Consider the following 12,835-nt stretch of genomic DNA (forward strand, 5'->3'; position numbering starts at 1 on the left):
AGTGGAAAGACCTGAGCATGTTGTGTTTGTTACCATGTATCCCCTTACACATGTCATAGTTTGTCATTTATTATCCTTTCACAGTTGTTGATAAAGAAAAACCTCTTTTGAAACTGCAAGATGTAGTCTCATTTTTCTTTCTTTCTTTTTTTATTTTTTGAGGCAGGGTCTTGCTTGTTATGTAGTTCAGGCTGGCCTCCAAATTACAGCCATTTTCCTGCCTCAGCCTCCTGAGTACTGTGCCACCACACACCCAGCTGGTCTCATCTTTCTGTCTACTTTATCACACAGTATTTGGGATTGAACTCTGGCTATCATACTGAGCAACTGGGGAGTCCTTTTTATATTTTTTAAATTTTGAGATGTGGTCTCACTAGGTCACTAAATTGCCCGGGTTGGGCTTGAATTTTTGATCCTCCTATCTCAACCTCCCAAGTGCTTGGATTACAAGTGTGCATCACTACACCTGGCCAGTCTCTCTCTCTCTCTCTCTCTCTCTCTCTCTCTCTCTCTCTCTCTCTCTGGCTAGTCTGTTAAAATACTGCCTGCAACTTAGAAATAAAGCAAGGCATTGTCATGAATTAATAGACACGCTAGTTATTCTTGTATGGTTAATTGTGCCTAATAAGAATGCGTGTGTATAATTTGATGTTTTACCATAGCCACAAAACCACCACTGTAATCAATACACAGAGCACTGACATCATTCCAGGGAAGCCCCTTAGGGTCACCTTGGGGACGCATCTCTGGCCTCTCCCTCCCTTCCAGAGCTTCCCAAGTCGCTGTCCCTCTGTTGTGCCTTCTCAGTCACCAGGTGCCCATGCTGTATGGTCTGTGTCCTTTGCTCCCCTCCCCACCTTGGCTGGGCAACCCCTGCCCAGAGCTCCCAGTCCATCTCTTCTGATCACACTGTGCCCACCTGTGGTAGACTGTCATCAGGGACAACAGGGACCTGGGTTTGGACTCCCCACCCCTGGGTCTTTCTGCCTGGCTGGTGGGAGATGAGTTTGCAGATGCCAGGCTGTGGAGCAGGCGGAGCCACTGGGTGACACCTCCTGTATCTCCATCCCTCCAGCACTGGGGAGACCCAGCCTGCAGTCACAGCTTCGGTCACTGAGGCTGAGCAGGGGTAGGGAGTGTGGCCTTGAAGACTGGGCCATGACAGGGCCACTGGGGATGAGTGAAAGGGATCAAGGAAGGCCAGCTCAGAGCAGCTGCTGGTCTGTGCCGAATCAGACACCTCACTGAGGCCAAATTAAATATGAATCAGGGGAAAGAACAGCCAGGAAATCCTCTGCAAATGCCCCGACAAGGCGACCACCATCACCAGAGGGTGCTGACAGGTGGGGCATTTCCTGACCTGTCCCCGAGGGCACAGTGCCCGCTGGCTCTCCGCAGCAGGCATCATGGTGGCAGTTCTGCCAGGGGCTGCCTGCTGCAGGGCTTTCTCTGGCAGATGAGGGGTGGGATGAGCTGAGTTTCTTAGAAGCAGCTCTGAAATAGAGCAGCCTGGGCATTTGATCAGGAACCCTGCAGCTGCCTCTGGGGTCCTTGCCACCCCCCACCCGCACCATGGCTGTTCCTACTTGGTACTTGGCTCCTACTGGGCTCCACCCACCCTACTCCTCCCAGTGTTTCCCAGGACCACCGCCAACCATGGCTCCTCCACACCCACAGGCTCCACGGATCCCTCATCCACTGTTCACAAAATATTTGGGAAAAAATGTACACTTGTGCTGAACATGTATAGACTTTGCCACTGTCGATGTTACCTGAGCCACGTAGGTCAACTCCGCACACAGGATCGATGCCATCCTAGGTACCACAAGCAGTCTAGAGATGATTCAAAGTGCTTGGGAGGAGTATAGGTGCCCTCTAAATACCATGCCATGGATGGCCTTCCATTCAAATATGGGGGCAGGGGTCGGGAACTGGAGCAGGAGACTAGGGCATGGCAGGCTGGCTGGGGCAGAGCTGTTAATTACAAAGCCCCAGGACACATGCGCAGAACACGTGTCAGGGTCCTGCATGTGGACCCAATGAGAGTGCGGTGGCTCCAGTTCCTCTCTCAAGGACTAAGTGAGTTTTCCATAGGCTGGCCTAGGCCTAGGCAGGCCTGAGGCATAGGAGACACAAAAGACGGGGCCCAGAGCTCTGGGCTTCTGTGCTGTCTCACGATGGTCTGCTTTCAAGCTGCAGAGGGCACTTGTTTTCTACTCCGCTGGGCCCAAACTAGCTCTACAGGGCATGTTGCTTTTCCTATCTTTAATAAAGGTAAAACATTTTGCATTTATTTTGTCTAATTCGATGTTTAAGACATGAAGAACCAACAAACCACTTCTGGAAGGAGACCCCAGACCCCGGTAACAAAACCAACCCTCCTCCAACTCTGAGAGGAGACTACCTTTCAACTAAATCCTTCTGCCCGGATCTCTTTCTGAAAAAATGTAAAGGAAAAGTAAACAAGATAAAGAAGTCCCTGTGCAGAGGTGGGCTCTCGGGTAGATGTTTTTTTTTAATTGGATCTAGAAAACAGAACCTGCCTTTCTGTTGAATGATGTACAACAGCAGCATTCACCATATTTTTGATTATACCTCCTAAAGCATTCATGAAAGAGGACTTCCAGAGCTGCTTCAGAAAATAGCAAGAAGGATGGGATAAGTGTGTTCTAAGCAAGAAGGTGCATTCTGAGGGGAGTTAATGACAATGTGTGATCAGCTCCTGTATGGATTATTCTAGGCTGCTTAGGCTAGACGTGTACCTCCAGCACTCAACTAACTTTGGAGAAAGAGGGAATGGCTTTGTCCCTCAAGCCCAGAGGAGAGAGCGGTTACTCCAGAAAAGTTAAACAGCTTACCAGTGGTCACTCTCTTTAATAAACATAAATGCAAAAATCCTTAACAAGATATTGGCAAAAATAATGCAACAAATCATCCAAAAATAAAAAAAAAATACATCATGAACGAGTAGGATTCATCCTAGGAATGCAGGCAGAACTCGACACAAATCAGTAAATGTAATACATAAATAGAGGCAAGGACACGAATCATATGATCATCTCATTAGATGCAAAAAAAGCCTTTGGTAAAATCTAACATTCATTCATGCTAAAAACTCTATAAAGAAAATAGGAAAAGAAACCCCAAACTGCTAGGTGTCTGAAATGCCAAATTTGTGTTCTCTGAAATTGAGGCATAAATTCTAGGAACACTGGAAGTTAAGAATAGGAAGAACTTGAGAGAAAGAAAGCTTCTGTTTAAAAGGGACAGAAGGTGGCCTGTAAAGTGGGTTGCCCCAGAAGCTGGGATTCTTTTTTTTTTTTTTTTTTTTTGTCTTTTTCGTTTTTATCGGTACCAGGGATCGAACTCACGACTGCCTGCTTCCAAGGCAGGTGCTTATGCCGCTGAGCTAAATCCCCAGCCCCAAAGCTGGGATTCTTGAATTATATTCCAAGGTGGGGCTCACTCCTGGAAGATGAGGGCAGAGAGCTAATCCAGGTTAATTTCTGTCAATTAATCACTAATGTGCTGGGAACGCCGAGTTGAAAGGAGGGATAAATTCAATTTCACTCTGACCCTTCTTTATTCTCTCGGGAAGATTTTTCTAACAATACTTCGTGAAGTACCAAACGCAGGTGGAGCTGGAGAAAATGTCCGGATACAGCCTGTTCAGGACTCTGCAACCCATAGGCCATCTGGGACGGAGTGAGTCCCCTTAAGGAACCTAAATTCAAAGAGTCTGTTCTGGTTCAAAGGGTTTCTTTTCTTTTCTTTTGGTACCAGGGATCGAACTCACGACCTTGCGCTTGCCAGGCAGGTGCTTAGGCAGCTGAGTTAAATCCCCAGCCCTTCAGAGGGTTTCTTTTAACACACTGGCCCTGTTACCTGGAACAAAAGCCCTAAGGTGGACGGTGATCATGGCTCTGACTGCAGGGGTTTGGGGGAGCACAGTATCTGGGACAGACTCTAACGAAGGGTGCAGGCAGCCACCCCAATTCCCAAGCATCTTCCGGCTCTTCCACTTCGATTCCTTCATTTATTCAAGCAAATTCCTTCTGCGTCGATTACACTCTCTTTGAAAATGAGGATTTACCTACCCTCCGCTGATCCTAAGCAGAATTGGTCCTTAGACCCAGGGTCCCGAGGCAGCGGTGCCTTGGGTAAAGTTACTGGGTTTAAATAAAGCATTTTTTTTGGTCGGTAGTGCTATCTACTTAGGATGACGTCTACCGTCATCTCAGCCCAGCGGCGCCCTAAGGCTCAGGCCAGGGCTGCTGGGATTCGAACCTTCCGCCGCCCGCCCCCACGCAGCTGCCGGATGGGAGTCCGCAGCCGTGGCAATCACACACAGGAGCGCCGCGGCCCGGGGGGCGGGGCCTACCGGCGACCTCCCCCTGGTGGGCGGGGAAATAGGCCCCCGCCCCCGCGCAGAGGCCAGCGCAGCGCTACGCGGCCCCGCCCCCCGCGGTTCCCCGCAGCTCCTCCCCTCGTCCATTGGCCGAGGCGGAGACCCTCCTCTTTGACCAATGGCCGCCGCCGCGGCTCGGCCGTCCGTGCCCTGACTGGCCGGCGGCCCCGAGAGTGGCAGGGCGCAAGCCAATGGGGAGCGGCGGCTCGATGAATGGCTGGCCCGGGTGGGGAAGGCAGGAGGCGGTGATCCCGGCGGAGGGGGCCGTTCGCCAGCTCCGAGGCAGAAAGTGCCACGACTCCACACGCGCGCACGCAGCCAGCGGGCGGCCGGAGCGGACGGCGGACGGAGCGGGCGGCGTCGGGGTCGCGGCGCCTGCAGCAGCGGTCGGCTGGTCTCTCGCGGTTCCGGGGCGGCGGCGGCTCCTGCCCTCTAGCTTTCGCTGCGTCTCCGGCTGCAGGTGAGAAACTTGGCCGGGCCTGCGGCGGCGGCGGCGGCAGTGACACGTCTCTGCGCCCCTCCCCCGGCCCACGTCGCTGTCCTCGTCGCGGTGGCCGCGGCCCTTGCGCGGCCCGGGCGGGGGTAGGGGGCGTGGGCCGGGCCGCGGGCCGTGGCGTCGAGGGTGCGGGCCGGCGCGACGTGGCGCCCCTCAGTGCCTCTCAGCGCCCCTGGGCGCCTCCCCGCCGGCCGGCGCAGCGCGCTCCGAAGTTGGGCGAAGAAAGTTGGCGGCGGCGGGCGGGGCGCAGCAGCCGCGCGGTGACGTCGCCGGGTGCGGGGCGGGGGCGCGGGGGTCCCCGACGGGGCGGCCCGGCTCAAGGCTGTCCGGGGCGGCGCGGGTCACTTCCCGGAGCGCGGCCCACTGCGGCTCCCCCTGGCGGCCGGGCCGGAGCCGGCGTGAGAACGCCCCGGGGTCGTGGCTCCCGGTCCCTGCCCGCCCGGCCGCAGCCGCGACGGAGGGGCCGGCAGTGCCAGGCCCGGGAGGGAAAGCGGGCGCCTCCGTCCTGCCCGCCCATCTCCGCGCGCTGGCACTTGGCCCGCCCGGCCCGCCTGGCTCCCCGGCTGAGCCCGGGGTAGGGGGGGGCACTGGGCCGGGCTCCTAGGGAGCTGCGGGACCCTGGCCTGGGTCCATCCCAGTCCCAGCACGACAGAGGACGGCGTCAGCCCGGTGTGCAGCCCCGTCTGAAACTTGGGGCCCCCGACGGCCTCCACTTGAGAAAACAGCTGTGAGACCTAGCACACGGAGGGAGGAGTCAACAAGTGTTGGCCTGCGCTGCGGGGTGGGCTTTGAGGGCTGTGCGGGTGCAGCGGCGAGAGGGGTCTGGCTCCCCTTGCCTGCTGCAGAGTGGGCTGCAGGAGCGACAAGTCTGGATCCCACCCTCCAGTCCCACTGGCTCTGCCCCCAGCCTCTCTACCCTTGCTCTTATCTGTAGCCTGGAGATGGATCCACCCACTCAGGACAGGGTCAGCGGGCCAGGCCGGGCAGGAAAGTGCTGGGACCTCATGCAAACAAGCCAGTGTGGCAATAACCCAGAGGTCAGAGGTCAGGAGGGACTGGGAAACACCAAGAAAATGAAGCCTGCCATGGCATGCTTTTCTGGGCCATTCCCTCCATGAGCTGGTACCTTCCGGGTTCGGCTGCCTACGTGGAATCTTTGGAGTTTGAACACGGGTCCAGGAGAGCCTCACATGTTACGCTGGCCCTGTGCAGTTCAGAAGCTTTCGCCCACCGCCTACCTCCTCCACACCCTTGGTCTGCGCTCTCCTTTAAGCGAGACATCTCTGAGACTGCAGCGCCCTGCCCAAGTGCTCCTTGCAGTTCGTTTGTGAACTTTCCAAAGGTCGGCCGGCTGTGGTCTGCCAACTGGTTTCCCTTCCAGAAGCAGCTTCCGGTTCTGAGGTCCTGGATGTGCCACCCTCTCTAAGCAAAGGAAGAGAGGTCAGAGCAGCCTGGTAGTTAAGTTTCCCTTAACAGGAGCTAGGAAGTAAGGCTCCTGGGCCTTTTGGGCTGGAGGAGGCCAACAGGATCTTTGGGTTTAGGTCTGTTAGGCATAACTCTTCTTGTACTTACTTAGGCATTGCTTTCTCTCTTTCTACAAAGAGCATTAGAGGGGTGCTGTGGTGTAGGAATATTTTTTGTTGGTGGGAGAATTTTAAATACATCCTGAATCGAGTCACATTTTGTTGAGCAATTACGTTCCTTGCTGGAATGAGCCCTAACTCTACAGGCTGCAGTAATTACCTAGCACCAAACTCCGTTTAAATGGTTGAATGCAAATGATTTAATTGGAATATTGGTTTTTTATGTAGCTGGGATACCTTCTAAAAGTGTAGGACTCTAGATTCTTCTTACTTGTTCTTTTCTGGCGGGGAGCTTTAATTAACAGATGAATGACAGAGATAGAGGCAGTAGTTCTTTTGAGACAGATTTTTCTTTGCCAAAATCCTGCTTCCAGTATGGGGGGGGGTTGTCATCCAGCATTGTGACGGGAGGGGCCACCCCTCCCCCCTGCACATCCTAGGCTGAGCAGTGCCCACCCGGTGGCATGGCCTGGAGAAGCCCATAGAGGGACGAGGGTTAGAAAGGGCTGTTGGGGTTGGAGAGCAGAGGTTTCCATAATTAACACTGATTAAGTGAGCTAGGTGAGTACCCTGTTAGAGCATTCTCAGTAGTTATCTGATGATTTTATAAGACTTACTGTTAAAATCAGATTGCAGTCGGGTCTGGTGGTGCATTCCTATAATCTCAGGTCTCAGAGGATCACTGAGAGTTTGCAGGCTGGCTTGGACTACATAGTGAGACACTGTGTCCAGAAAAAAAAAATCAGATTGCATGGCTCTGATGTAGATTGAGGCCTCCCAACAATCTCATTTTATGGGGCTGGTCTGATTCTCACCCATTCCATGGATGAGAATGAGGAGGTTGCAGGCTACAAGGTTGTTGGGCCTAGTCAGTCCTATTGCCAGTTGCTAGTCACAGGCCTCTGCCTCTGGAACATGCTGTGGGGATATGTAATTCTACTTTCCGGGACAGTAATTATCCAAGGGAGAACACAGATCTAGAATATTGAAATTAAGAGTTTCCCTTGCAAGTGGGTTGGAAGCATGGCAGTACAGGAGGGCACTTGGAATTTCATTTCCTTATGAAGTGTCCCGCCGAGCTGTCAGATGTGGTGTCTGCAAATGTGTGAGACCTAGTTCTTGTCCAAAGAGGCTGCTGTCAGGAGTGGTGTCATCCAGCATCATTACCACAGACAACTTTTAGGGTTAGACCAAAGACGTTTTAATGAAATAAAAGATTGTTTCTGAGCCCTATTTCTAGTGTTTAGTACTCACATACTGGTCAGTGTCGATTAGGATCGTTTCTGTGCTCCGAAAGTTTAATCAGACAGCATTGGGCCAGGATAGCAGCTGTTCTGTACATTTATTTCTGATCCCACCCAGCATTCAGGAAGCTGAGGCAGGAGGACCAGCGAAACTTCGAGGCCAGTCCAAACCACAGAGTCTAAAATAAAAGTCTCTGTTTCTCTTCATCATATGCCAACACTGTACTCTGGAGCCATGAGACACTGCTAGTTCTGTAGGTCCCAGCAGCTGGCTGGTAGCAGTTCATGTGCCTCAGCTGGATAGACCTTGCCTATAAGAAGCACTAGTCCTGACTTCGCTGTGAACTGTAGGGGCTGGGGATGGCAAGTTTTACCTAACAGTTGTGGCATTGACATGGCCAAATGGACCACACAGAAAATAAGTAGGTATTAGGTAGAAAGCATATGGCTGGTGGGGGAAATTAATTTTTTACTTTTTTTTTTTAGACAGTGTCTCACTGTAGTCTAAGCTGGCCCTGAACTCAGTGCCCAGGCTTAAAGCCATACACATCAGAAGCTTTTCCTTTAGATGTAAGTACTGTGTATCTCCCACCTGAATACCAGATAGTGCCTTTATATAGACTGCCTTATAATTTCTAAATGAGATTATTTTGGCAAGACTGGAATACCTGCCTTGTCTCCAAACCTGACACCTTCTGGTGTGCTGGCCTTTTCCTGTCTGGCTGATGTAAATCCTTTCCTGAGCAATCGACTTCCGCAGGCTCTGCTGGACTCCAGAGACTGCAAGAACCATTGGGATTTGCAAGGCTCTGTCTTCAGGAAGAACTTTTGAGTTTGAATTCAACCAAGGACCTAACTGAAGTTTGAATGAAGCTCCTGCAGTGATAGGCAGGGAGTTAATCCCTTCCTGGTCAGAGGTAGCCCTCTGAGATTGTTCCGGAAGTTATCAGCTATTTATAGTGATAATGAGTATCATCTGCTGACTCAAGCGTTGGCTTCAAGACCATCTTGGACCTGGACCTTTAATTCTGGGATTCACCCCAGGCAGGTTGTCCACAGAGCAGATCTGGGCAAGTGAGTCGAGATAGTTTCAAGCAGGTGTGCAGGGTGCGCTTGGCCTGCCTGTAGCCTTTGTGGCTCGCTTCTTGTTTTAAAACAGTTGGGCTGCTGTGACTGTTCCTGGTAATGATTGCATTTGTCAGTTGTACAGTGTAACCACAGACAGTCACACACATCAAAACATGGTTCCTGCTGACAGAGTCTATAGAGTTATCAGATTTTCTGTGCGATGGCTCCATACACTTAAAAAAAAAAAAAAACAATTGGGCTGCCTTTTAAAATGGAGGAGTTTCTTTTTTGTTTGTTTGTTTATTAAAATGTAGTTTCAGGGCCCTTGGGTAGGAAAAATGAGAATTTGTGGCTAGTTTGGTTTTCTTGCAGGGCTACTCTGAACTCTTTGGGCAGGGCCTGTTCCCTCCTTTACCACCAGCATCCTGTCCTGGTTTGGGCTTTTTCTGTTTGTTTATTTTTTGAGACAAGGTCTTGCTATGTACATAGTTCAACCTGGCCTTGAACTCACTATGTAGCTGAGGCTGGTTTAGACAGCATAGTGATCCTCCTGCCTCAGCCTCCTGCGTCACAGGTATGGGCCACCATGCAAAGTCCTGGCCTGGTTTATGTGATATATGTGATGGCAGTCCTGCAGCCTTGTGGTGGCCTGGCCCAGCGCTGGCCTTTGTATAGTATAGGGCAGTAGGGAAACGTCCAGTGACCATAAATTACCTTTTCTCATCCCTGGGCCTCAGTTCCTCCCGTAAAATGAACACAGACCGGGCGTCTCCATCTTCCAGTCCCAGACCTCAGCGTATCCTCACTCGTGCTCTTCCCAACCTGCTTCTCCATCAGTAGATCCCCCAGCATCACCTTTGAGCAGCCCTGCCTGGCCCTGTCCTACTTGCCCCTGCTCCGAGGCCTCCCTGCTTCATTCATCAGCCTCTCCTGCCATAGCCCTGCCTGGCTTCCCCTCTTTTCTCCACATCGCCTTGCATGGCTCCACCCCCTTCAGGCCTGCACCACCATTTAGATCGGAGCTGTCCTGCCTGCCTGCGCCCCTCTGTCATCTATGCGCCCCTCTGCTGTCTTCATGGCTTTCTTTTTGCTCTTGACATCTGGTGTGTGCTTCATTTTGTGGCCACCCCAACCAGAGTCAAGCTTTGTCCTCACAGGACCCTGTCTGCTTTGCTCCTAAGGTGCCCCTGCGTGAGGGTGAGGGTGGCACACAGTGGATGCCTACACCTGCTGAGCTAATGAAGGTGATTGAGTGGCATGGGGTAGCATGGCCAGGCACAGATGACTCTTGCCCTGTGGCAGAGCCCAGAGGTTTCAGAGTCCTGCTGGTAGGCAGGGTCCCTGCACTGTGTGGTGGCACCTGACAGGACCCTGAGCATCCTGTATCCTTGTGTGATCCATGAGCACCCAGTGAGTCTCCAAAAGGTGACCTGCAGGTAACCTTTGTTAAGCTGGGGCGGAAGGGTCTGTGTGTAGAACGGGGTGGGGAGAGCCTCCCTGCCCACTGTCTCTTCTTGCCTTGTCCATGTGGGGTGGGGGAGCCTGTTGGAACTTCTGGGTCAGGGATTAGGCCAGATCCCTCACCTGTGTTGAGGTCCTGCTAGGTGTGACGTGTCGCCCTCCCTCTCTTGGATTCCTTCTCATTTCCTCTCCATTCTGCAGATTTGTGCTGTAGTAGTTAGAAAGCAAAACCTGAATTTTCAGAGCCTCACAGCAGTCCTAGTGCGGGAAGGAGGAATGGTCAAGACTCTCAGTGAAGTCTTCTTAGTGACGTGTTGGGGCTTTGGAGAGAGTGGTGTTGGCCAGGACTGTAATGCCCGCCACTTTGCTGTGTTAGATCAGAGTTGCAGGGATTAATGGTGTGTACCACACATCTGGCCAGTTTGGGTTTTTAAAAGACTGAGGAAGGCAGTGCGATGAGCATGATAAGTCACTGTCCTGGGCGCCCCAGAAGGTGGCACCTGCCTTGACCCTGTCCCCCAATTCCTTTCTTTAAGAGAAAGGTATTTGTGTGCCTGGAGCAGGGAGGCAGCAGCAGTAACAGGGCTTTGAGCCCTGGACCTGCATCTGCTTCAGGGCCTGTGGGGGCACTTCCCAGTTAGCACACATCGTGCTGGAGGAAAGGACGTGTGTGTGTGTGTGTGTGTGTGTGTGTGTGTGTACATGTGTGTGTACATGTGCATCTGTGCCTGCCTTTATGTGTGTATGTGTGTTTCCTGGGTATATATGTGTGTGCATACGTGTGTACATGTATATATATCTGCATGAGTATACTTGTGTATGTGTGCATCTCTGTGTATATATATATGTATGCATGTGTGTGCCTGTGTGTATATGTATGTGCACATGTATATATGTACCTGTGTGTACACATGTATACATGTGTGCCTGCATGTACCTGTGTGTGTCTTGGCAGCATAAGCTCAGTTCCATTCTGCCCGGCTACCCAGGGTGTGCTCTGTCACTGCAGCAGCCAGGACTTCTGGCCAGCAGTTTGTTAGTACCAAGGGGAGCCCTTGTCGGGGGTGGGGGGAAGGCTGAGTCAGGGCCACGGACGGGCTCGGTTTCCTTACCACCGCTCCCAAGTGCAGCCGCAGCTCCTGGGAGAGCTGGGGAAGCTGGGAAGGGGTGAGCTGCACTGCCTTCTGCAAGTGCCTCCCCCCCCAAGTTTGTCAGCATGAGTAGCTGGTGCCAGGCCTGCTCCTCCTGGCCCTTGCATTTCTAGAAAGAAAGCAGACCTGCCTGGGGGTGAGTGGTGTGAGTGTGCGTGTGTATGTCCGTCCCCCCCCCCCCCCCGGCTGTGGGGACACATTCCTGCATCCGGTGGTACCTCGGATCATGGATCACAGACCTCTGATGAAGCTAAATTTACAAATTAGGACCAGCAAGAGATGAACAACAGTAACTAAAAAACTAAATAGAACACAATAACAGTGTCGTGTAACAAAACATGTAGGTGGCCGTGGTCTCCCTTGACATGTCCTACTGCAGTGTCCTCTCCTCTGGGGGTGATATGAGGTGACAGCAGGCCTGCATGATGGGGCAAGGTGAGTGACACAGGCCTGGTGATGCAGGGTCAGGCTGCTAGTGCCCTTTTGGTCAGACATAGCTCAGCTTGGCTGCAAGGGGAAGTCATGTGGCTTCCCTTTGCTTTCTGGAGCTTGGTCAGCGAGTGCATGTGTGACAACAGGTATCGGCTGGCAGATGATGGAGATGGGAACCGGTTGTCTGGCCCAGGGTTGGGACTTGGGCTGGGTGAGTGCTGAAGAAGAGACAGGCATCTCCCAAAGGTCGTGGTCCTGCCAGCCCTCGATACTTGAGGGCGGTGACTGTGACCCACAGCCTTCTGTGTGCCAGGCACGAATGCTTTGGCAGCATCTCCAGGGCCGAGAGAGCGGAGATGAGCTTTGGCAGGTTGGCAGGGTAGGGGGTGCTGCTTATGGCTGTGGTGTCAGCAGGGAGAAGGCAATTCTGGGGCCAGGGTATAGCCTGCTGAGCATTTAGGGGACCCTAGGTTCCACCTCTAGCACCACTCAAAAGAAGGAGAAAGAATCACTTTCTCTGCCAGAGCCAGGGCTGGAGCTTGAGAAGTGGGTGTCAGGAGCTGCCCCACATGCAGATCATACGACCTGGTCCCAGGATGCCTTCCAGTGCCTTCGAGTGCCTGCATCTTTGAGTGAGTGAGTGAGCTGGACAGATTGCACTGCAGGCCAGGCCATGAGCAGGCAGGGCTGTGAAGGAGCAAATGCTCCTGTATCCCGGGTTCAGGGAGTCAGGAATGACTACAGCGGCACAGTGAACAGTTGTGATCCTAGGGAAGCAGAACCAGGTCTGTACTGACACCGATTTTAAGCAGCTGCAACTCTACTGAAAGCATGGCAAGATCAAAAATAGCCCAGGAACAGGAAATTGTAAGATGACCTGGCCTTTGTTGTTGTTTTTTTGTTTTATTTTTTATCTTTTTTAGACAGGGTTTTGTTATGCAGATCAGGCTGGCCTAGCATTTGAAAAAGGAACCAAGTAGAAAAGTTGAGTC

The 12,835-nt window shown here is 52.6% G+C and overlaps 1 protein-coding gene and 1 non-coding gene across 3 annotated transcripts in view; both read left to right on the forward strand.

Moving 5' to 3' along the window:
- Positions 1 to 4,701: 4,701 nt before the first annotated feature.
- Rrbp1 (ribosome binding protein 1) overlaps positions 4,702 to 12,835 on the forward strand; it is a 45,953-nt gene continuing 37,819 nt past the window's right edge. For both annotated transcript variants that reach the window (XM_063248652.1, XM_063248653.1), the window contains exon 1: positions 4,702 to 4,868. The gene's annotated coding sequence lies outside the window, so the exon portion shown is untranslated. The remainder of the gene's footprint in view (positions 4,869 to 12,835) is intronic.
- Positions 8,901 to 9,034, forward strand: LOC111753493 (small Cajal body-specific RNA 14). Its single transcript, XR_002788282.1, has one exon. It is a non-coding gene; the product is annotated as a small Cajal body-specific RNA 14 (non-coding RNA).

The sequence above is a fragment of the Cavia porcellus genome, unplaced genomic scaffold (genome assembly GCF_034190915.1).
Source record: "Cavia porcellus strain 051 isolate PalLab524CR breed Dunkin Hartley unplaced genomic scaffold, mCavPor4.1 scaffold_5, whole genome shotgun sequence".
NCBI lineage: Eukaryota > Metazoa > Chordata > Mammalia > Rodentia > Caviidae > Cavia > Cavia porcellus.